The sequence below is a fragment of the Phocoena sinus genome, chromosome X, assembly GCF_008692025.1.
Source record: "Phocoena sinus isolate mPhoSin1 chromosome X, mPhoSin1.pri, whole genome shotgun sequence".
Classification (NCBI taxonomy): Eukaryota; Metazoa; Chordata; class Mammalia; order Artiodactyla; family Phocoenidae; genus Phocoena; species Phocoena sinus.
Genome location: NC_045784.1, coordinates 67121201 through 67146924, shown reverse-complemented (window position 1 = coordinate 67146924; position 25724 = coordinate 67121201). Strand labels below are relative to the sequence as shown.

Sequence of the window (25724 nt, the reverse complement as noted above, 5' to 3'; positions counted from 1 at the left end):
TGTATCTCTAGGCTTTCTATCTTGTTCCATTGATCTGTGTTTCTGTTTCTGTGCCAGAACCATATTGTCTATATTACAGTAGTTTTGTAGTATAGTCTGAAGTCAGGGAGTCTGAATCCTCCTGCTCCATTTTTTTCCCTCAAGAGTGCTTTGGCTATTCGGGGTCTTCTGTGTCTCCATACAAATTTTAAGATGATTTGTTCTAGTTCTGTAAAAAATGCCATTGGTAATTTGATAGGGATAGTGTTGAATCTGTAGGTTGCTGTGGGTACTATAGTCATTTTCACAATATCGATTCTTCCAATCCAAGAATATGGTATATCTCTCCATCTGTTGGTATCATCTTTAATTTCTTTCATCAGTGTCCTATAGTTTTCTGCATACAGGTCTTTTGCCTCCCTAGGTAAGTCTATTCCTGTGTATTTTATTCTTTTTGTTACAATGGTAAATGGGAGTGTTTCCATAATTTCTCTTTCAGATTTTTCGTCATTGTTGTATAGCAATGCAAAAGATGTCTGTGCATTAATTTTGTACCCTGCTACTTTACCAAATTCATTTATTAGCTCTAGTAGTTTTCTGGTGGCGTCTTTAGGTTTCTCTATGTATAGTATCATGTCATCTGCAAACAGTGAGAGCTTTACTTCTTCTTTTCCAATTTGTATTCTTTTATTTCTTTTTCTTGTCTGATTTCCATGGCTAGGGCTTCCAAAACTATGTTGAATAATAGTGGTGAGAGTGGACAATCTTGTCTTGTTCCTGGCCTTAGAGGAAATGCTTTCAGTTTTTCACCATTGAGAATGATGTTTGCTGTGGATTTGTCATATATGGCCTGTATTATGTTGAGATTGGTTCCCTCTATTCCCACTTTCTGGAGATTTTTTATTATAAATTGGTGTTGAATTTTGTCAAAAGCTTTTCCTGCATCTATTGAGATGATCATATTGTTTTTATTGTTCAATTTGTTAATATGGTGTGTCACATTGATTGATATGCAAATATTGAAAAATCCTTGCATCCCTGGGATACATCCCACTTAATCATGGTTTATGATCCTTTTAAAGTGTTGTTCGATTCTGTTTGCTAGTATTTTGTTGAGGATTCTTGCATCTATATTCATCAGTGATATTGGTCTGTAATTTTCTTTTTTTGCAGTATCTGTCTGGTTTTGGTATCAGGGTGATTGTGGTCTCATAGAATGAGTTTGGGAGTCTTCCTTTCTCTGCAATTTTTTGGAAGATTTTACGAAGGATGGGTGTTAGCTCTTCTCTAAATGATAGAATTCACCTGTGAAGCCATCTGGTCCTGGACATTTTTTGCTGGAAGATTTTTAATCACAGTTTCAATTTCATTACTTGTGATTGGTCTGTTCATATTTTCTATTTCTTCCTGGTTCAGTCTTGGAAGGTTATATCTTTCTAAGAATTTGTCCATTTCTTCCAGGTTGTCCATTTTATTAGCATAGAGTTGCTTGTAGTAGTCTCTTAGGATGCTTTGTGTTTCTGTGGTGTCTGTTGTAACTTCTCCTTTTTCATTCCTAATTTTATTGATTTGAGTTATCCCCCTCATTTTCTTGATGAGTCTGGCTAGTGGTTTATCAATTTTGTGTAACTTCTCAAAGAACCCGCTTTTAGTTTTATTCATCTTTGCTATTGTTTTCTTTGTTTCTATTTAATTTATTTCTGCTCTGATGTTTATGATTTCTTTCTTTTTGCTAACTTTGGGTTTTGTTTGTTCTTCTTTCTCTAGTTCCTTCAGGTGTAAGGTTAGCTTGTTTTTTTGAGATTTTTCTTGTTTCTAGGGTTCTAGGGCTTTCTTGAGGAAGGCTTGTATAGCTATAAACTTCCGTCTTAGAACTGCCTTTTCTGCATCCCGTAGGTGTTGGAACGTTGTGTTTTACTTGTCATTTGTCTCTAGGTATTTGATTTCCTCTTTGACTTTTTCAGTGATCTCTTTGTAATTTAGTAATGTATTGTTTAACCTCCTTGTGTTGGTGTTTTTCACTTTTTTTTCTCTGCAATTAATTTCTAATCTCATAGCGTTCTGGTCAGAAAAGATGCTTGATATGATTTCAGTTTTCTAAAATTTACTGATGCTTGATTTGTGACCCAAGATGTGATCTATCCTGGAGAATGTTCCGTGCATAGTTGAGAAGAAAATGTAATCTGCTGTTCTTGGATGGAATGCCCTATAAATATGAATTAAATCTGTCTTGTCTATTGTGTCACTTAAAGCTTCTGTTTCCTTATTTATTTTCATTTTCATTGGTCTGTCCATTGATGTGAGGTGTTAAATCTCCCACTATTATTGTGTCACTGTGTCCTCTATTATGGCTGTTAGCAGTTGCCTTATGTATTGAGGTGCTCCTATGTTGGGTGCATATATATTTATAGTCATTATATCTGCTTCTTGGATTGATCCGTTGATCATTATGTAGAGGGAGTGGCATGATATACTTAAAGTGTTGAAAGGGAAGAACCTAAAACAAAGATTACTCTATCCAGCAAGGATCTCATTCAGATTCGATGGAGAAATCAAAAGCTTTACAGGCAAGCAAAAGCTAAGAGAATTCAGCACCACCAAACCAGCTCTACAACAAATGTAAAGAAACTTCTCTAAGTTGGAAACACAATAAAAGAAAAGGACCTGTAAAAACAAACCCAAAACACTTAAGAAAATGGTCATAGGAACATACATATCAATAATTACCTTAAACGTGAATCGATTAAATCCTCCAACCAAAAGACACAGGCTTGCTGAATGGATATAGAAACAGACCCACATATATGCTGTCTACAAGAGAGCAAATTCAGACCTACGGACACATGCAGACTGAAAGTGAGAGGATGGAAAAAAATATTCCATGCAAATGTAAACCAAAAGAAAGCTGGGGTAGCAATACTCATAACAGGTAAAATAGACTTTAAAATAAAGAATGTTACAAGAGACAAGGAAGGTCTGGCTTGTAGGGTTTCTGCTGAGAAATCAGCTGTTAACCTTATGGGAGTTCTCTTGTATGTTATTTGTCATTATTCTCTTACTGCTGTCATTAATTTGTCTTTGTCTTTAATTTTTCCAATTTGATTATTATGTGTCATGGCGTGTTTCTCCTTGGATTTATCCTGTATGGGACTCTCTGTGCTTCCTGTACATGGGTGGCTCTTTCCTTTCCCATGTTAGGGAAGTTTTTGCATATGATCTCTTCAATTATTTTCCCTGTCCTTTCTCTCTCTCTTCTCCTTCGGGGACCCCTATAATGTGAATGTTGTTGTATATAATATTGTCCCAGGGGTCTCTTAGGCTGTCTCTATTTCTTTTCATTCTTTTGTCTTCATTCTGTTCCTCAGTAGTGAATTCCACCATCTGTCTTCCAGATCACTTATCCATTCGTCTGCCTCAGTTATTCTGCTATTGATTCCTTGTAGTGTAGTTTTCATTTCAGTTATTGTATTGTTCATCTCTTTTTGTTTGTTTTTTAATTCTTCTAGGTCTTTGTTAATCATTTCTTGCATCATCTCGATCTTTGCCTCCATTGTTTTATCGAGGTCCTAGATCATCTTCACTGTCATTATTCTAAATTCTTTTTCTGGAAGGTTCCCTATCTCCCCTTCATTTAGTTGTTTTTCAGGAGTTTTATCTTGTTCCTTCAACTGGTACATAGCCCTCTGCCTTTTCATCTTGTCTGCCTTTCTGTGAATGTGGTTTTTGTTCCACAGGCTGCAGGATTGTAGTTCTTCTTGCTTCTGCTGTCTGCCCTCTGGTCTAGTTTTGGAAGTTTTATTCACAGCAATCAGAGAAGAAAAGGAAATAGAACAATCCAAATTGGAGAAGAAATAAAGCTGTCACTGTTTGCAGATGACATGATCCTATACATAGAAAACCCTAAAGATGCTCTCAGAAAATGACTAGAGCTCATCAATGAATTTAGTAACGTCACAAGATACAAAATTAATACACAGAAATCTCTTGAATACCTACACACTAACATTGAAAAATCAGAAATAGAAATTAAGGAAACAATCAAATTTACTATTGCAAAAAATAAGAGTAAAATATCTAAGAATTAAACTATTTAAGGCAGAAAAAATCCTGTATGCAGAAAACTATAGGACACTGATTAATAAAATCAAATAAGACACAAACTGTTGGAGGGATATACCATGTTCTTGGATTGGAAGAATCAACACTGTGAAAATGACTATACTACCCAAAGCAATCTACAGAGTCAATGAAATCCCTATCAAATTACCAATGGCAGTTTTCAAAGAACTGGAACAAAAAATTTTTCAGTTTGTATGGAAACACAAAAGACCTGGAATATCCAAAGGAATCTTGAGAAAGAAAAATGGAGCTGGAGCCTGATGCCTCCCTGACTTCAGTCTATACTACAAAGCTCCATTAATCAAGACCGTATTGTACTAGCACAAAAACAGTAATATAGATCAATGGAGCAGGATATAAAACCCAGAGATAAACTCATGCACCTATGGTCACCCTATCTTTGATAAAAGAGGTATGTATATGCAATGGATAAAAGACAGTCTCTTTAATAAGTGGTGCTGGGAAAACTTCACAGAATGAAATTAGAACACTTCCTAACACCATACACAAAAATAGACTCAAAATGGATTAAAGACCTAAATGTAAGGCCAGACACTATAAAATTGTTAGAGGAAAACTTATGCAGAGCACTCTTTGATATAAATCACAGCAAGATCCTTTTTGACCCACCTCCTGGTATAATGAAAATAAAAACCAAAATAAATAAATGGGACCCAATTAAACTTAAAAGCTTTTGCACAGCAAAGGAAACCCTAAAAAAGATGAAAAGACAATCCTCCGAATGGGAGAAAATATTTGCACATGAAATATTTGCAACTGGCAAAGGGTAAATCTCCAAAATATACAAGCAGCTCATGCAACTCAATATCAAAAAACAATCAAAAATTGGGCAGAAGGCCTAAATTGACACTTCTCCAAAGTAGACATACAGATCAACAACATACACATGAAAATATGCTCAACATCAATAATTAGAGAAATGCACATCAAAACAACAATGAGACATCACCTCACACCGGTCAGAATGGCCATCATAAAAAAATCTACAAACAATAAATGCTGAAGAGGGTGTGGCCAAAAGGGAACCCTCTTGCCCTGTTGGTGGGAATGTAAATTCATACAGCTACTATGGAGAACAGTATGGAGGTTCCTTAAAAAAACAAAAATAAAAGTACCATATGACCCAGCAATCACACTACTGGGCATATACCCTGAGAAAAATGTTATTCAAAAAAATACATGTATTCCAAAGTTCATTGCAGCACTACTTACAATAGGCAGGTCATGGAAACAACCTAAATTTCCATCGACAGATGAATGGATAAAGAAGTTGTGGTACATATATACAATGGAATATTACTCGCCCATAAAAAGTTTGAATTGGGCCATTTGTAGTGATGTGGATTGACCTAGAGTCTGTCATACAGAGTAGTAATTCAGAAAGAGAAAAAAAAATACTGTATATTAGTGCATTTATATGGAATATAAAAAATGGTACTAATGAACCTATCTGCAGGGCAGGAATAGAGACACAGATGTAGAGAATGGACTTGTGGAAACACAGGGGGAAAGGGAGGGTGGGATGAATTGAGAGAGTAGCATTGACTTATACACACTACCATGTATAAAATAGAGGATATGGGGAGGGGGAAGGGTGAGCTGTGACAGGGCAAGAGAGAGACATGGACATATACACACTAACAAACGTAAAGTAGATAGCTAGTGGGAAGCAGCCGCATGGCACAGGGATATTGGCTCGATGCTTTGTGACAGCCTGGAGGGGTGGATTAGGGAGGGTGGGAGGGAGGGAGTCGCAAGAGGGAAGACATATGGGAACATATGTGTATGTATAACTGATTCACTTTGTTATGAAGCAGAAACTAACACACATTGTAAAGCAATTATACCCCAATAAAGATGTTAAAAAAATAAAAATAAAAATGGGCAAAAAATAAATAAATTAATTAAATAAAATAGATAGCTAGTGGGAAGCTGCTGTATAGCACAGGGAGATCAGCTCTGTGCTCTGTGATGACCTAGAGGGGTGGGATGGGGAGTGGGAGGGAGGCTCAAAAGGGAGGGAATATATGTATATATATAGCCGATTAACTTTGTTGTACAGCAGAAACTAACACAACACTGCAAAGCAATTATACTCCAATAAAAAAATAAATAAAATAATAAAATAAATGTATTATAAAATATTGTTTACCTTACCTGTGCTGTGCATTACACTGTTGTATTTTCTTTCTTTCTTCCTTCCTTCTTTTCTTTCTTTCTTTCTTTCTTTCTTTCTTTCTTTCTTTCTTTCTTTTTCTTTCTTTCTTTCTCTCTTTCTTTCCTTAATTCCTTCCTTTATTTATTTAAAGTATAGTTGATTTACAATATTACATTACTTTCGGGTATATAGCATAGTGATTGACTATATTTTTAGATTATACTCCGTTAGAGAATATTAAAGATAATGGCTATAATTCCCTGTGCTATACTGTGTATCCTTGTATCTGATCTATTTTATATATAGTAGTTTGTATCTGTTAATCCCATACCCCTAATTTGTTCCTACCCCCTTCCCTATACCCTTTGGTAATGACAAGTTTGCTTTCTAAATCTGTGAATCTGTTTCTATTTTGGATATACATTCCTTTGTATTATATTTTAGATTCCACACACAAGTGATGTCATACAGTATTTGTCTTTCTCTATATAACTTATTTCACTAAGCATAATATTCACTGATATTCACTTTGCTGCAAAAGGCAGAATTTCATTCTTTTTTATGGCTAAGTAATATCCCATTGTATATATATATATATATCATATTTTCTTAATACAATCATCTTTTGGGCACTTGGAATGCTTCCATGTCTTGGCTATTGTAAATAGGGCTTCTATGAACACTGGGTGGGGGGCGTGTATCTTTTTGAATTAGTCTTTTTTTCTAGATATATGCCCAGGAGTGGAATTGCTGAGTTATATAGTACCTCTATTTTTGGTATTTAAGGAACCTCTAAAATTATTTTCCATAGTGGCTGCCCCAATTTACGTTCCAACCAGCAGTGTAAAATGGTTCCCTTTTCTTCACATCTTGTCCAATATTTGTTACTTGTAAATGTTTTGATGATAGCCATTCTGACGGGTGTGAGGTGATATACCATTGTTTACATTGGCATTTCTCTGATAATTAACGATGTTGGACATCTTTTCATTTGTCTGCTAGCCATCTGTATGTCTTCTTTGGAGTAATGTCTGTTCAGGTCTTCTGCCCATTTTTTGATTGAATTTTTTTTTTGATATGGATTTGCATGAGCTGCTCATGTATTTTGGATATTAACCCTTTATTGGTCACATAATTTGCAAATTTTTTCTTCATTCCATAAGTTGTCTTTTCATTTTGTCATTGGCTTCCTTTGCTGTACAAAAGCTCTTAAGTTTAATTAGGTCCCATTTGTTTACTTTTCATTTTATTTCTTTTGCCTTAAGAGACTGATCCAAAAAAATATATTGCTGCAGGTTATGTCAAGGAGTGTACTGCCTATATTCTCTTCTAGGAGTTTTATATTTCTGTTCTTACATTTAGGTCTTTAAATGATTTTTAGTTTATTTTTCTAGAAGGTGCAAGGGAATATTTTAATCTAATTGTTTTACATGTGACTATCCCATTTTCCCAGCACCACTTGTTGACGAGACTCTCTATTCTCCATTGTATATATGTGCCTCCTTGTCGTAGATTAATTGACAATAGGGGTGAGGGATGTCTTATTTATTTTATACCTAGTAGTTTGTACTTATTCATCCCATTCTGCTATCTTGCCCCCTCCCCACACTTCTTCCAACAGCTGTTTTGTTCTCTGTAGCTATGAGTGCATTTATATTTTGTTATTTTTTTCATTTGTTTTATTTTTTAGATTCCACATATAAGTGAAAACATGCAGTATTTGAATTTCTCTGACTTAATTCACTAAGCATAATACCCATCCATGTTGTTGTAAATGGCAAAATTTAGTTTTTTTATGGCTGAGGAATATTCCATTTTATATATGTATATCACATCTTCTTTATCCATTCATCTGTTAATGGACACTTTGGTTGTTTCCATGTCTTGGCTATTGTAAATAGTGTTGCTATGAACATTGGGGTGTATATACCCTTTCAGATTAATGTTTTCATTTATTTTGGATAATATCCAGGGGTGGAATTGCTGGATCATATGGTAAATCTATTTTTAATCTTCTGAGGAACCTCCATACTCTTTTCCATACAGGCTGTACCAATTTACATTCACACCAACAGTGAACTAGGGTTCTATTTTCTCCACATCCTTGCAAACATTTATTATTTGCTCTCTTTTGAAGATAGCCATTCTGACAGATTTAAGGTGATATCTCATTGTGGTTTTGATTTGCATTTCCCTAATGCTTTGTGATATTGAGCATCTTTTCATGTGCCTATTGAACATCTGTATGTCTTCTTTGGAAAAGTGGCTAATTGCATCTTCTGCACATTTTTTAATCGGTTTGCTTTTTGGGTATTGATATCTATGTATTTTGGATATTAACCCCTTATCAGAAGTAACATTTGCAAATATCATCTCTCATTCTGTAGGTTTTCTTTTTGTTTTGTTGATGGTTTCCTTCACTGTGTAAAAGCTTTCGCATTTAGTTACATCCAATTTGTTTATTTTTTAATTTTGTTTCACCTGCTCAGGATGACAGATCCAAAAAATATTGCTAAGAATCATGTCAAAGACTGTGCTGCCTATGTTTTCTTCTAGGAATTTTATGATTTCTGGTCTTACACTTAGGTCTTTAATTCATTTTGAATTTATTTTTGTATATGGCATTAGAAAATGTTCTATGGTTTCATTTTTATATTCTTATTTCATTTGGATAATTCTTTTTTTTTTCTTGTACGCAGGCCTCTCACCGTTGTGGCCTCTCCTGTTGTGAAGCACAGGCTCCAGATACGCAGGCTCAGCAGCCATAGCTCACGGACCTAGCTGCTCAATGGCATGTGGGATCTTCCCGGACCGGGGCACAAACCTGTGTCCCCTGCATTGGCAGGCGGACTCTCAACCACTGCATCACCAGGGAAGCCTGGATAATTCTTTTAATAGAAAATCATCCATTTCAATGAATTTTAAAATTGATTTGCATTAGATATCATACCATTGCCTTACATTATCTTATGTTGGTTATTCAGTGTCCTTTTTATTTTCTACTATCTACATTATTGGTAATTCTAACCTTGGTCTCATTAAGGTCACATTCATAATTACTGATTTATTCATCTAAGGTTTCCTATAAGATCTAGTATATAATCTAGTATATAATACATTCCATGGATGTTTCATAACCTATACTCCCTTTCTATGTAATGTAATGTCTACCGACTATCCATTATGCCTTACTGTCTTTTTTAGTGCATCTCAAAATGTTATTTGTTTTGAAGCAATTGTATTTTTCTTCATTTACCTAATTGCTGAGTCATGCTTTATAGTACTATTTTCTGATTAAAACCAATATGTATACTAAAGAAATTCTAGCAAATCAGACAAATTAAAGTAGAAAATTGTAACTATTCATAAGCAAGTTTACCAAAGATAACCAAATTTAATATTTCAGTGTTGTTTTTCAAGTTTTTCTTTTATGCATTTGTATATAATTATGGCTGAGACCATTCATAATATCATATATTTATTTACAGTCATCTCCAAGGTTTGCTCCCACACAAAAGATTGAAATAAGCATTTAGAAAGAAGGTAGAGACAAAAATGAGTTTTTAGGATGTGGGAAAATGTGAACAAAATCCAAATGCATGTATCACAACATTCTGAGTGTATGATACATATTTTTTTATTAAAAGGGAAAAACACCTTAAAATGTAAATGCTTCCCATGAAATATATTTTACTGAATTAGGTTATAGACTAATGCTACAGTGATTAAACTCATGATCTCTGGACTCAGACTTCCAGGATTATAAAATTCCCAGCCCTATCACTAATTATAAGCTGTATATCCTTGACCAAATTATATAACCTCTCTATCTTGTGTTTTTGTTTTGTTTTTTGTAATCTAGCAAATGAGGATAATTATCATACCTATCATGGAATTGTGAGGATTGTGACAAACCATATAAAGCCCCTCACATTCTTATATTTTATCATTATTTCTCAAGACCTGTTAGATATAAGGTATTTTATTTTCATAATTCTTATGATCCACCTCCTCACCCACCACACAAAAGTGCATTCAAGTTCCTCCATATTATAGGCCTCTATTTTTTAAATTGACATATAACTGAAAAACATTATATTAGTTTCAGGTGTACAACAGAGTAATTCAATATTTGTATATATTGCAAAATTTTGACTACAATAAGTCTAGTTAACATTCTTCATCATATATAGGTACAAATTTTTTTTTCTTGTGATGAGAACTTTTAATATCTACTTTCTTAGCAACTTTAAAATATTCAATATGGTATTGTGCACCATAATTACTGTGCTGTACCTTACATCCCCATGACTTATATATTTTATAACTGGAATTTTGTACCTTTTGCCTCTTGTCACCCATTTCATCAACCCTTCATTCTTACCCCACCCTCACCTCTGGCAAACACCATTCTGTTCTCTATAATTATAGCTTTTTTTTTTGGAGGAGTGTCCTAATATGAGATCACATAGTATTTGTTTTTCTCTATCTCACTTATACTAAGCATAATGTCCTCAAGTTTCATCCATGTTGGTGCAAATGGCAAGATTTCATTGTTTTTATTATGTCTTAATAATATATATTTCTCACATTTTATTCATTAATCTGTCAATGGACATTTAGGTTGTTTCCATACCTTCACTATTGTAAATCATGATGCAGTGACCATGAAGGTGCATATATACTTTCCAGTTATTGTTTTTATCTTCTTCAGATAAGTATGCAGAAGTAGAATTGCAGAAGCCACAGTACTTCTATTTTTAAATTTTTGAGGAACTTCCATACTGTTTTCCATAGTGGCTCAACCAATTTACATTCTCACCAATAGTGTACTATGATTCCCTTTTCCACACATCCTTGCCAATACTTGTTATTTCTTGTATTTTTGATAATAACCATTATAATAAGTGTGAGGTGATATCTCATTGTGGTTTTGATTTGCATTTCACTGATGATGAGTGATGTTCAGCATCTGTTCATGTAACTGTTGACCATTTGTATGTTTTCTTCAAAAAATTGTCGACCCAGATCCTCTGCCCATTTTAAGATTGGATAATTTGGGGTTTATCTGCTACTGAGTTGTATGAGTTTTTAAATATATATTTGGATATTAACTGTTTATCAAATACATGATTTTCAAATGTTCTTTTTTCCTATTCTGTAGGTCATCTTTTCATTTTGTCACTGGTTTCCTTTGCTGTGCAAATCTTTTAAGTTTGATTAGGTCCCATTTGTTTATTTGTGATTTTATTTATTTTCCCTTGGGAGATTGATCTATGAAAATATTGCTATGATTTATGTCAAAGAGTGTTCTGTCTATATTATCTTCTAGGAGTGTTATGGTGTCATGTATTACATTTAGGTCTTTAAACCATTGAGCTTATTTTTGTATACAGTGTGAGAGAATGTTCTAATTTCATTGCTTTACTTTTGTATCTTCAGCTTTCCCTGCACAAATATTAAAGAAATTGTGTTTTCTCCATTGTATATTCTTGCCCCTTTGTTGTAGATTAATCGACCATAGATGCATGGGTTTATTTCTGGGCTCTCTACTATGTTCCACTGATCTATGTGCATGTTTTTGTGCCAGTACCATGCTGTTTTACTATAGCATTGTAGTATAGACTGAAGTCTCAAAAGGCCATACCTCCAGCTTTGTTCTTCTTTCTCAGGAGTGATTTGGCAATTATGGGTCTTTTGTGGTTCTATATAAATTTTAGGATTGTTTGTTCTGTTTCTGTGAAAAATATCATGGGTATTTGGAAGGGTTTGCATTAAATCTGTTGATTGCTTTGGGTAGTATGGTCATTTTAACACTATTAATTCTTCCAATTCATGAGCATGGGATATCTTTCCATTTCTATGAATGAACTTCAATTTCCTTATCAATATTTTTTAGTTTTCAGAGCATAGGTCTTTCACCTCCTTCGCATGATGTATGTTTCTAGAAATTTGTCCATTTCTTCTAGGTGGTCCAATTTGTTGGCATAAAATTGTTCATAGTATTCTCTTAGGATTTTTTGTATTTCTGTGTTATTGGTTGTAATTTCTCCTCTTTCACTTCTTGTTTATTTGAGTCCTCCTTTATTCTTCTTAGTGAACCTATCTAAAGGTTTGCCAATTTTATCTTTTCAGAAAACCAACTCTTGGTTTTATTGATTCTTTTCCATTGTGTTTTTTATTTCTATTTCATTGATTTCCTCTGTGATCTTTATCATTCCCTTTATTATGTAGACTTTGGGCTTTGTTTTTTCTTCCTTTTCAATTCTTTTATGTGGTAAGTTGGGTTGTTTATTTGAGATTGTTCTTATTTCTTGAGGAAGGTTTGTATTCCTATGAACTTTCCCTTTTAGAACTGCTTTTGCTGCATCCCACAGATTTTGTAAAGTGTTTCCTTTTTGTTTTCCTCAAGGTATTGTCTTATTTCTTCTTTGATTTTGCCATTGACTTATAGGTTTTTTAGTAGCATTTTGCTTAATCTCCACATGTTTGTTCTTTTCCTGTTTTTTCTTTCTGTAGTTGATTTCTAGTTTCATACAACTGTGGTAAGAAAAGTTGCTTAATATAATTTCTATCCTCTTATCTTAAATTTGTTGAGGTTTGCTTTGTGATCTGCTATGTGGTCTATCTTACAGAACATTCCTTACACACTTAAAAAAGGTGTATTCTGTTATTTTTGGATATAGTGTCCTTTAGATATCAATTAAGTCCAATTTGTCTATTGTGTCATTAGGACCTCTGTTGCCAATTGATTTTCTTTCTGCATGATCTGTCCATTGATGTCAGCAAGAATTAAAGTCTCTTACTATTATTGTATTCCTGTCAATTTCTCCCTTTATGTCTGTTAGTATTTGCTTTCTATACTTAGGTGCTCCTATATTGGGTGTGTTTATGGTAATGAGTGTTATTATCCTCTCCTTGTATTGATGTCTTTATCATTATATAAGGCCTCTCTTTGTTTTTCTTTATAGCATTTGTTTTAAAGTTTATTTCATCTGATATGAGTATTGCTACCCCCATTTTCTTGTCATTTCCATTTGCATGAAGTAACTTTTCCTATTCCCTCCCCTTCAGTCTGTGTATGTCTTTCACGCTGAAGTGAATCTCTTATAGGCAGCATATTATATCTCTTTTTTTTAAATCCAATGCTCAGTCTTTTAATCTGAGCATTTAAAGTAATTATTGAGTGGTATGTATGAATTGCCATTTTAACCCATTTTTTCCAGTTGTTTCTGTAGTTCTTCTTTGTTCATTTTTTACTCTTTTTTGTTTTAACTTTTGTGTTTTGATGATTTTCTTTTGTATTATGCTTTAATTTCTTTTTTGTTTTTGTGTATCTACTGTATGTTTTTTATTTGTGGTTACCATGGAGTTCAAGTATGTTTACCCATAACTATATCTACTTGCTTTAAACTGTCATTCAAGTTTAAATACTTTCTAAAATATCTATGGTTTTATATACCACTCCCCTACATTTTGTGATTTTGATGTCCTATTTTATATCTTCATGCTTATCCTTTTTCTGTTTGTTGTAGTTATAATTGCTTTTACAATTTTTTGATTTTTTTTTTAATCTATGTAGTAGCTTAGTTAAGTGATCTCCAATTCTTACTATATATTTGCCTTTTCTATTGTGATTTTCTCCTTTCTATAAATTCTTGTTTCTTTCCTACTTAGAGAAGATACTTCAATAGTTCTTTTAGGTTAGGCTTAGTATTGCTGAATTTTTGCTTGTTTGAGAAATTCTTTACCTCTCCTTCTATCCTAAATGGTAATTTTGCTAGGTAGAGTATCCTACGTTGTAGATTTTCCCCTTTCAGCACTTTGAATATATCATGCCACTCCCTTCTGGCATGAAAAGTTTCTGCAGAGAAATCAGCTGATAACTTTATGGGATTCCCTTGTAACTGATTCTTTTCTTTTCTCTTGCTGCCCTTAGAAACCTCTCTTTATTTTTAATTTTACCATTTTAATTATGATATGCCTTGGTGTGGGTCTGTTTGGGTTCATCCTGTTTGGGACTCTCCGTGTTTCCTGTACCTGGATATCTGTTTCGATTTTTAGACTTGGGGTGTTTTCATCCATAATTTCTTCAAATACGTTTTCAATTCCCTTCTCTCTCTCTCTCTGCACTTTATGGAACACTTATTATGTGTAGGTTAGCACATTTCATATTATCCCATCAATTTTGTATGTTACTTTCCTTTTCTTTTTTCATTTTTCTTTGTGTCTACTGATTGTGTGGTTTCCATTATTCTAACTTCCAGATCATTTATTCATTCTCCCATGTCATTTAGTCTTCTATTCATTACTTCCAGATTGTTTTTTATCTCAGTGATTGAATTGTCTTTATTTGATTGATTCATCTTTATAGTTTCTAGTTCCTTGTTACAGTAATCTTTCTTAATTCAGTTAGAATTTTAATACCACCTGTTTGAACTCAGTGTATGGTCAATCAATGATGTCTGTTTAATTATTTATTCTTTCAGGGGATTTTTCTTACTATATTAATTGGGAGTGGTTCTTCTACCTTTTCGTTTTACTTAACTTTCTCTGTCTCTATGAATTTAAGAGAAACAATTATCAATTGTGGTCTCAAAGGGGTGTTTTTATGTGAGAACATTCTTATGTAGGCTCTGTGTGTCCAGTGTCTTTGGTGTGAGAGCTGATTTTGATATGGATGTCAGCCACGTCTTTCCTCAGAGTGTTCTGGCCACTATCATTTTGATAGTGGCTGTGGTTGGTGTTGGAAGATCTAAAGCCTGTGCAGTGAATGAGGTCGGACTTCTCTGCTCCATGGCTGTGGCCACCCTTTCAGGGGTGGGGTCTGGTCTTCTGCCTTTGGATCAGAAGCTCTGATTTTCAGGCTCAATCAGACATCATTCCCCTTTATTGAGTGGCCTGCCCCAAAGGAGGAGAGTGCTGAAGCAAGTGAGGCCAGTGCACTCAGATAAGACTGATTTACCACCTTTATAGGTATTCATGGCTCTGCTCAGATGCAGCCAAAGGTTACATATCTTCCCCTGTTGTAGTTGTTCCAAATCTAGTGCAAGGCTGTGGTGTGGAGTGGGCAGGACTGGAGTATTTGCTAGGTGGGAACTTGGGATTGTAGCTGCAGATATTGAAGTGACCTCATAGATCTGGGTTGCCTCTGTGGCAGTCTTTTCCTAGGACCCATCTGCCCAGATGTAGTGCCAAGATGTGGTGTGGAGTGGGTGAGGCCAGAACACTTGCTTAGCTAGGAAACAGACTGCAGTGTGATGGTCATGGTGGCTCCCACGTTGCTACCCATGTAACTGCCAACAATGACCACTGCTCCTCTACCTGGACCACATCCAAGTCTCCCAGGACTTTTGTGTCCCTAGATCAAGTCTTCTCCTAAGACCTGTTTGCTTCAGATCCAGCACCAAGCTGTAGTATGGAGTGGGTGGGGCCAGAGCACTCAATAGGCTGGGAGATAAACAATGCTGTTCGCAGGGATTCTTGAGGCACCACCCAAGTAAGTACTGACAATGGCTGCTGCAGCCCCACCTTGACAACACACCAGACCCCCAGACCATTTCTGCATTGCTAGTCTTTTCCCAGGGTCCAGCTGCCCTAGATCCAGCACCAAGCTGTTGTGTGGAATGAGTGAGGCCAGGGTGTTAACCTGGCTTGTATTGAGGAGTGTGGCAAGGTGGCATCTGGCAGTGCAGAGCTCTCTCCACACTGTTTGTTGGCAAGTCAGCACCCGTGCACTCTTCATGAGTAGAATCTAGTCTTCTCCAGCCCCCCCCTTTTTTTTTTTGCGGTATGCAGGCCTCTCACTGCTGTGGCCTCTCCCATTGCAGAGCACAGGCTCCAGATGCACAGGCTCAACGGCCATGGCTCATGGGCCCAGCCGCTCCACGGCATGTAGGATCCTCCCGCACTGGGGCACGAACCCGTGTCCCCTGCATCGGCAGGCATACTCTCAACCACTGCACCACCAGGGAAGCCCCTCCAGCCCTTTCATCTGTCCCAGCATCCAAGGAGGTTTGCCTCCTCTGTGTAGGACCCCAGGACTGAGACACCCAGTGTGTGGCTCAACCTATTCACTCCCCAGGACGATTGTCTGCCTGTGCAGACTTTCTCTTCCTTTCATATTCCTTCCAGGGGCAAAGGTCCTGATGCTATGCCTTTTTTCCTTTCTGCCTGGTTATGTGGAAATCTTTCTTGCAGATTTGATTGTGTAGTTTTTCTGCCAGTTTCCAGTTAGTTTTCCATGAGAATTTTTCCACATGTCAATGTGTTTTTGATGTGTTTGTGGGGAGAGGTGAGTTTCATGTCCTTCTACTCTGCCATCCAGATCCAATCTCACATTCAAGTCTATAATTCATTTTGAGTTAGGTTTCACAAATGCCATTGGAATTTTGATAGGGCTTGTGCTGAATCTGTAGATTGCTTTGGGTAGTACAGACATTTACACAATATTGATTCTTCTAATCCATTAGCATGGAATATCTTTCCAATTATATGTATCTTCTTCAAGTTTTTGTTAATGTTGTTTCATCAATATCTTATAGGTTTCAGAATAGAGGTCTTTCACTTCCTTGGTTAATTTTATTCCTAGACATCTTATTATTTTTGATGAGATTGTAAATGTTATTGTTCTCTTAATTTCTCTTCCTTATAATTCATTATTAGCTCATGGAAATGCAACCAATTTTTGTGTATTGATTTTTTATGCTGCAACTGTACTGAATTTATTAATTCTAACGGTTTAGGGTGGAGACTTTAGGGTTTTTCTTGTCTTGTTCTTGATCTTAGAAGAAAAGATTTTAGCTCTTCATCATTGAGTATGATGTTAGCTGTAGGATTGTCATATATGGCCTTTAGTATGTTGAAGCACATTCCCTCTATACCCATTTTGTTGAGAGTTTTTATTATAAATTGAGTTTTATTTTGTCAAATACTTGTTTCTGCATCTATTGAGTTGATCATAAGATTTTTATCCTTCATTTGTTAATGTGGTGTATCTCATTGATTTGCAAAATTTGAACCAACCTTGCACCCCTGGCATAAATCCCACTTGATCATGTTGTGTGATGCTTTTAATGTGCTGTTAAATATGGTTTGTTAGTATTTTGTTAAGGATTTTTGCGTTTATGCTTATTATATACATTGGCCTGTAATTTTCTTGTGGCTTCCTTGTATGTTCTTAGTATCAAGGTAAAGCTCACCATGTAAAATGGGTTTGGAAATGTTCCCTTCACTTCTATTTTTTGGAAGAGTTTGAGAAGTATAAACATTAACTCTTCTTTGAATGTTTGGTAGAATTCGTCAGTGAAGCAATATCTTCCTGGACTTTTATGTGTTGGGAGGTTTTTGATTACTGCTTCAATCTCCTAACTAGTAATTATCTATCATATTTTCTATTTCTTCATGATTTAGTTGTGGGTGATGGTTTAATTCTAGGAATGTATTTCTTCTAGGTTGTCCGGTTTGTTGGTATAAGTATCCATAGTAGTATGTTCTGATCTTTTGTATTTCTGGGTTATCACTTGTAGCATTTCCTGCTTCATTTCTGATTCTATTTATTTGAGTTCTCTTTCTTTTTTTCTTGGTAGGTCGGTTTTGTTTATCTTTCAAAGAACCAGCTTTTGGTTTAATTATTTTTTTATTTTCTTTTTTAGTTTCTACTTTATTTATGTTATGATCTTTTTTTATTATTTCCTTTCTTGTACAAACTTTGGACTTCATTTGTTTTTTTTCTAATTCTTTGAGGTGTAAATTTATATTGTTTATTTGAGATTTTTCTTGTTTCTTGAGGTAAAAATGTATTGCTATGAGCTTCCCTGTTTGAACTACTTATTCATATCTCATAAATTTTGATATATTTTATTTACAATTTTATTTGTCACAAGGTATTTTTTGACTCCTCTTTTGAAGTCTTCATTGACTCATAGGTTGTTCAGTATTACGTAGTGTAATCTCCACGTATTTTTAATTTTCTGGTTTTCTTCTTGTAACTAATTTCTAGTCTCATACCTTTAAGGTGGAAAAAGATGTTTGATATGATTTCAATATTCTTAAATATGTTAATACTTGTTTTGTGGCCTAACTTATGATCTAGCCTGGAGAATGTTCCGTGTGCACTAAGAATGTTTATTTTGTTGCTTTTGGATGAAATGTTCTGTATATAACTGTTATGTCTGACAGGTCTAAAGTGTCCATTAAAGACAATGTTTCCTTACTGATTTTTTGGCTACATGATCCACCCATTGAAGTAAGTGGAGTATTAAAGTCTCCTATTATTATTGTTTTATTTTCCATTTCTCCCTTTCATTCTGTTAATATTTGCTTTATTTATTTAGGTGATCCTAAGTTAGGTGAATTAATATTTACAAATGTTATGTACTATGGTTAGAGTTACCCCATTATCATTATGTAATATCCTTCTTTCTCTCTTACAGAAATCTTTGTTTTAATGTTTATTTTTGACCAATATAAGTAGAGCTACCCCAGCATCCTTTGGTTTCCATTTGCATGGAGTATTTTTCCACTCCTTCACTTTCAGTCTGCATATGTTCTTACATATGAAGTGAATCTCATAGTCAGCATAGATTTATTTTTCTTCACATCTTTATTAGAGTATAATTTCTTTACAATGGTGTGTTAGTTTCTGCTTTATAACAAAGTGAATCAGTTATACATATACATATATACCCATATCTCTTCCCTCTTGGGTCTCCCTCTCTCCCACCCTCCCTATCCCACCACTCTAGGGGGTCACAAAGCACTGAGCTGATCTCCCTGTGTTATGTGGCTGCTTCACACTAGCTATGTATTTTACATTTGGTAGTGTATATATGTCCATGCCACTCTCTCGCTTAGTCCCAGCTTACCCTTCCCCCTCCCTGTATCCTCAAGTCCATTCTCTAGTAGGTCTGTATCTTTATTCCCGTCTTGCTCCTAGGTAATTCAAGACCATTTTTTGTTGTTGTTTTTTAGATTCCATATATATGTGTTAGCACATGGTATTTGTTTTTCTCTTTCTGATTTACTTCACTCTGTATGGCAGATGCTAGGGCCATCCACCTCACTACAAATAACTCAATTTCGTTTCTTTTTATGGCTGAGTAATATTCCATTGTATATATGTGCCACATCTTCTTTCTCCATTCATCTGCTGATAGACACTTAGGTTGCTTCCATGTCCTGGCTATTGTAAATAGACTTGCAATGAACAGTGAGGTACATAACTCTTTTTGAATTATGGTTTTCTCAGGGTATATGCCCAATAGTGGGATTGCTGGGTCATAAGGTAGTTCTATTTGTGTTTTTTTAAGGAATCTCCATACTGTTCAATATAGTGGCTGTATCAACTTACATTCCCACCAACAGTGCAAGAGGGTTCCCTTTTCTCCACACCCTCTCCAGCATTTATTATTTCTAGACATTTTGATGATGGCCATTCTGACCGGTGTGAGATGATATATCATTGTAGTTTTGATTTGCATTTCTCTAATGATTAATGATGTTGAGCATTCCTTCATGTGTTTGTTGGCAATCTGTATATCTTCTTTGGAGAAATGTCTATTTAAGCTTTCTGCCCATTTTTGCATAAGGTTTTTTTTGTTTCATATTGAGCTGCATGAGCTGCTTGTAAATTTTGGAGATTAACCATGTGTCAGTTGCTTCATTTGCAAATATTTTCTCCCATTCTGAGGGCTTTTTTTTTCGTAATGTTTATGGCTTCATTTGCTGTGCAAAAGTTTTAAGTTTCATTAGGTCCCATTTGTTTATTTTTGTTTTTATTTCCATTCCTCTAGGAGGTGAGTCAAAAAGGATCTTGCTGTGATTTATGTCATAGAGTGTTCTGCCTATGTTTTCCTCTAAGAATTTGACAGTGTCTGGCCTTACATTTAGGTCTTTAATCCATTTTAAGTTTATTTTTGTGTATGGTGCTAGTGAGTATTCTAATTTCATTATTTTACATGTAGCTGTCCAGGTTTCCCAGCACCACTTATTGAAGAGGCTGTCTTTTCTACACTGTATATTCTTGTTTCCTTTGTCAAAGATAAGGTAACCATATATGCGTGGGTTTATCTCTGGGCTTTCTATCTTGTTCCATTGATCTATATTTCTGTTATAGTGCCAGTACCATACCGTCTTGATTACTGTAGCTTTGTAGTATAGTCTGAAGTCAGGGAGCCTGATTCCTCCATCTCCATTTTTCTTTCTCAAGATTGCTTTCGCTCTTTGGGATCTTTTGTGTTTCCATATGAATTGTGGAATTTTTTGTTCTAGTTCTGTGAGAAATGCCATTGGTTGTTTGGTACAGATTGCATTGAATCTGTAGATTTCTTTGGGTAATATAATCATTTTCACAATGTTGATGCTTCCAATCCAAGAATGTGGTATATCTCTCTATCTATTTGTATCATTTTTAATATTTTTTACCAGTGTCTTATCATTTTCTGCATACAGGTCTTTTGTCTCCTTAGGTAGGTTTATTCCTAGGTATTTTATTCTTTTTGTTGCAATGGTAAATGAGAGTGTTTTTGTAATTTATCTTTCAGATTTTTCATCATTAGTGTATAGTAATGCAAGAGATTTCTGTGCATTAATTTTGTATCCTGCTACTTTACCAAATTCATTGATTAGCTCTAGCAGTTTTTTGGTAGCATCTTTAGGATTCTCTCTGTATAGTGTCATGTCATCTGCAAACAGTGACAGCCTTACTTCTTCTTTTCCAATTTGGATTCCTTTCATTTCTTTTTCTTCTCTTATTGCTGTGTCTAGAACTTCCAAAACTATGTTGAATAATAGTGGTGAGAGTGGGCAACCTAGTCTTATTCCTGATCTTAGTGGAAATGATTTCAATTTTTCACCATTGAGGACGATGTTGGCTGTGAGTTTCTCATATATGTCCTTTGTTATGTTGAGGTAAGTTCCCTCTATGCCTACGTTCTGTAGGGATTTTATCATAAATGGGTGTTATACCCTGAGAAAACCATAATTCAAAACGAGTCATGTATCAAAATGTTCATTGCAGCTCTATTTACAATAGCCAGGATATGGAAGTAAGCTAAGTGTCCATCAACAGATGAATGTACCCATGTGGCACATGGGTGGAATGTGGAAGGTGTGGCACATATATAGTGGAATATTACTCAGCCATAAAAAGAAACGAAATTGAGTTATTTGTAGTGAGGTGAATGGACCTAGAGTCTGTCGTACAGAGTGAGGTAAGTCAGAAAGAGAAAAACAAATACCGTATGCTAACACATATATATGGAATCTAAACAAAAAGAAAAAATAAAGGTCATGAAGAACCTAGGGACAAGACGAAAATAGACGCAGACCTACTGGAGAATGGACTTGAGGATACATGAAGGGGGAAGGGTAAGTTGGGACAAAGTGAGAGAGTGGCATGGATATATATACCCTACCAAATGTAAAATAGATAGCTAGTTAGAAGCAGCCACATAGTACGGGGAGATCAGCTCGGTGCTTTGTGACCAGCTAGCAGGATGGGATAAGGAGGGTGGCAGGGAGAGAGATGCAAGAGGGAAGAGATATGGGGATATATGTATATGTATAACTGATTCACTTCATTATAAAGCAGAAACTAACACACCACTGTAAAGCAATTATACTCCAATAAAAACGTTAAAAAATAAAAATATATGTTAAAAAATGAAAAGATGCCACCTGCCAAAAAAGATAAGGAAAAGAAAAAAAGAGAAGAAAAGAAGATAGAAGAAAGTAAAATGAAAGCCAAAAGGAAAAAATATATAAAGAAAAGCGAAGTGGAAAAAAAAAGTTTTTTTTAAAGGAAGAAGAAAAAGAAAAAATCACATGGCTCCTGCTTTAGCAAGGCAAAGGAAGAGCATTGAAGATGATATCTACCAGTCTCCATCTCCAGAGAATATCCAAGCAGGACCCTCAGACTGATGCTTTAAAATTTGCAATTGGGTCCCTTTCACAGAAAGTCTAAGCACTTTTCAAAGGGCTGTTTCTGTGCTGGGCCCTGGAGCAGGTGAGATATATGTGAGGCCTTTAAGAGTCATTTTTAAGTTCACCATATCCCCACTGATGTTGTGGGCTTGAGTGCTGTTGGTCTTGAAAGCCTGATGTTTGGCAGGGACTCATCTCTCAGATGTGAGTATTAAACGTTGGGGTGCCCAACGTCAGATACAGACCCTTTGCTCCTCAAGATGAATATTTGTGTTTTGAATTCCCTCCTGATTGTGGGTCATCATAGTTGGGGTGGGGTTTATGAGGAGGTTGTGTCTTAGCCTTTCCTACCTTCTTCAATGTGGTTTTTGTCTCACTCTTCAACGTGGAGTGGTTCCTCCACTGGGTTTTTTGGCTTTTTTCAAAGGAAACTCTTCAGCATATATTTATAGATTTGGTGTGTCCCTAGGATGAGGTGAGTTCAGGGACTTGAACCAGAACTAGGCTTCTACATAGCCTCATTACAGCCTCATTACTTATTGCTCCCTCATATAGTTCTAGCCAAACTATAGTATTCAGTATTAGTCACCTTCCAGTTTTTTTCTCTTTCCTTCCTTGGCTCAGGAGGATTTCCAATAAGAATGCTTACTCTTCTTTGGTATTTAAAAACAATTTTCAAACTTTTCTATCATGTAAGACCAAGTTCAAATGCAATTTCTCAGGTCAAGGAAATCTGCCCTCCCTCAACTCCAGAAGATCAGGAAATCTGCTAGTCTATGATAACAGCTCCTGAAAGTTTGCTACTCTCCATCTTTCTCCTTAGTAACCAGCTTGAAATTCAGCTTTTGTAAACCAATTTTTCCCTCCCTACTTTACAAATTCCGCACAGTTTACTTGGACAAAGTAATACCTATATTAAAAAAGGAAACTTGGGCTTCCCTGATGGTGCAGTGGTTGACAGTCCGCCTGCCGATGCAGGGGACACAGGTTCGTGCCCCGGTCCTGGAGGATCCCACATGCTGCAGAGCGGCTGAGCCCGTGAGCCATGGCCGCTGAGCCTGTGCGTCCGGAGCCTGTGCTCCGCAACGGGAGAGGCCACAACAACGAGAGGCCCGGGTACCGCAAAAAAAAAAAAAAAGAAAAAAAAAAAAGAAATAAGGAAACCTATTTCCTGTTCCAAAAACAAAATTGTGGTTAATTATTGAAATGTCAGGAATTGAAAATAACTAATTATTCATTGATGGTAAATTTGGAACTTTGTGAGATTAATTAACTCTTTCAAAGCCTTAGAGAATAGTAGCATACTTTTACTTGTAATTACATATTGTGTTTCTAATGTACTTAAAGGCACAGTATTACCTCTGAAGAGTTAATATGACACCCAAACTACTTACTAGTTAAAAGAGGAATGTGGTTTAAAATTTCTATTTAAGCAGTACCTTACTTTTATGGTGGGTTACATTCCTGGAAAACACACAAAAGCATGTGAGGAGAAACTGATTTTCTTATAGAAGCAATTTTATAATAAGTGAGTTCAATTTTCAAATAAGAGAATGATGCTTAATATTTTTTTATAAAAATGACCTCATGTTCCATAAAGATTATCTATCAATTTAATCTATGATAAATGCTATATCTATAGTCTGTACTAGTAATTAAAGTTTTCTAAAAGTAAACAGCATAACCAATCATGCATAAACTGTATTTAAGATCATATAGATTATTGTACAACTTTACTATATTCCTCAAAATCCCTTTCTTTTTTTAAACCAAAACTATCACAAAACTAAAGAGTATTTCATTAAGGTTATGAGATTCTGAATGGTTAATAATTGGATTGTGACACACGTCTTACAGAGATTTTTGGGAAATGTACAGCTTTTTTAGTTGACTTCTTGAAAAGCTGATTCAAGGATATATGTCTGCTATCCTCTTTGTCACACAGAATGTCCTTGCCCAAATTGGTCATTGTAATACCTTAAGGTAGGCTTACCTATTTCTTGAACTGTTATTTCATTAGATCAAGCACTGTTACCTTTCCCCCTAACATTATATAAGGCAATCCAGCCTTTAAAATTCAAGAACGAATCATTGCTTGTTTTGAAGTTATCTTTTTCTCTCTCATTACAATAGAGATTCACATGTCAGAAAAGGCCCAAAGATTCCTCTTTAATGGTGGACAGATTAAATTTAATTTGGTCACAAACCCACACATCTGGTGCTTGAAGCACAGCCTCTTGTCAACAACGTGAAAGGAAGGAATATGAAGTGTGACTATTTGGAACTGAGGTTCCTTTTGTTCACAAAGATAACAGGATATGTAGTTCCAAGTGGGTTTCTTTCACAATAATCTCCTTAGAGTAGGGTTGCCTATGAATATCTGGAAACCCTCTTTAGGCTATGCCTTTAGATTCTGGTTAATAAAGCACACACACACAAAGTTTCATTACTTTATAATTACAGAACTCTCTTCTTCCCTAGAAAACTTATGTTATTTTTTCCTTTTAATTCCTCCTTTTTCAGTTGTCCCTACTTCCTCTTCCATAGACATTGTATTCAAATGGATATCTGAGGACTACCACTTCCCTTCTCCTCCCTGTACACCGAGTGTCTATGCTACTTAAACTGCAGGAATAAAAAAAACTGAGAGTGATGATGGGCTTCCCTGGTGGCGCAGTGGTTGAGAGTCCGCCTGCCGATGCAGGGGACATGGGTTCATGTCCCAGTCTGGGAAGATCCCACATGCCGCAGAGCGACTAGGCCCGTGAGCCATGGCCGCTGAGCCTGCGTGTCCGGAGTCTGTGCTCCGCAACGGGAGAGGCCACAACAGTGAGAGGCCCGTGTACCACACACACAAAATATAATAATAATAATAAATAAAAAATGAGAGTGATGGATTGAGCTTCATAAATGCCAACCCAAGAATCTGAGGATTGCTTGCATTTAAAACCTCCATAGTAATTCTGAAACAGTAACAATAACCTTTAAAAAAAATGAAGATAAGATTTCCAGAAAGAGGACATAAACTATTCTGCCATTCATTTATGAAGTGATAATATTATGCTTCCAATACAATTCTGTAAGCTCTGCTCACAGAGAAGTTTCTTAATAAACACAAATCTGTTCAGAGCGATGCATAGTAATGTTTAAGAAGAAAGGTTGGTTGAACTCAAAAAAATCTAAATTTTACAGAATGCTTATTTTCCAGCCTTATAGATTTTTTTTCTTTCTTCCATTTATGGATTTATATTACCAACATTAAGACTTAAGTATATTTTGTGTTAATAATGAACTACTTGTGTGCCCTATACCCCGATCATCAGGACTCTGTAGTTTGGGACAGTATTAGAAAAATCTATTTTTTGATACCTTGCAACCTGAAGCCTGACACACCATCCCCACAAGCCACAGACTTTTCAAATAATCTTCAAAAAATTGTATAGAAATGATCTTGGTCTTGGATGGCTTAAATTTAGTCTGTGTTTTCACCATTCAAACCAAGTTTAGCATTAACCTAGTGAAT

The 25724-nt window shown here is 35.5% G+C and overlaps 1 protein-coding gene across 1 annotated transcript in view; it reads right to left on the bottom strand.

Annotated features, from left to right (window-relative positions):
• The window catches only part of LOC116747612 (putative P2Y purinoceptor 10), a 207425-nt gene that overhangs the window by 155312 nt on the left and 26389 nt on the right, over positions 1 to 25724 (bottom strand).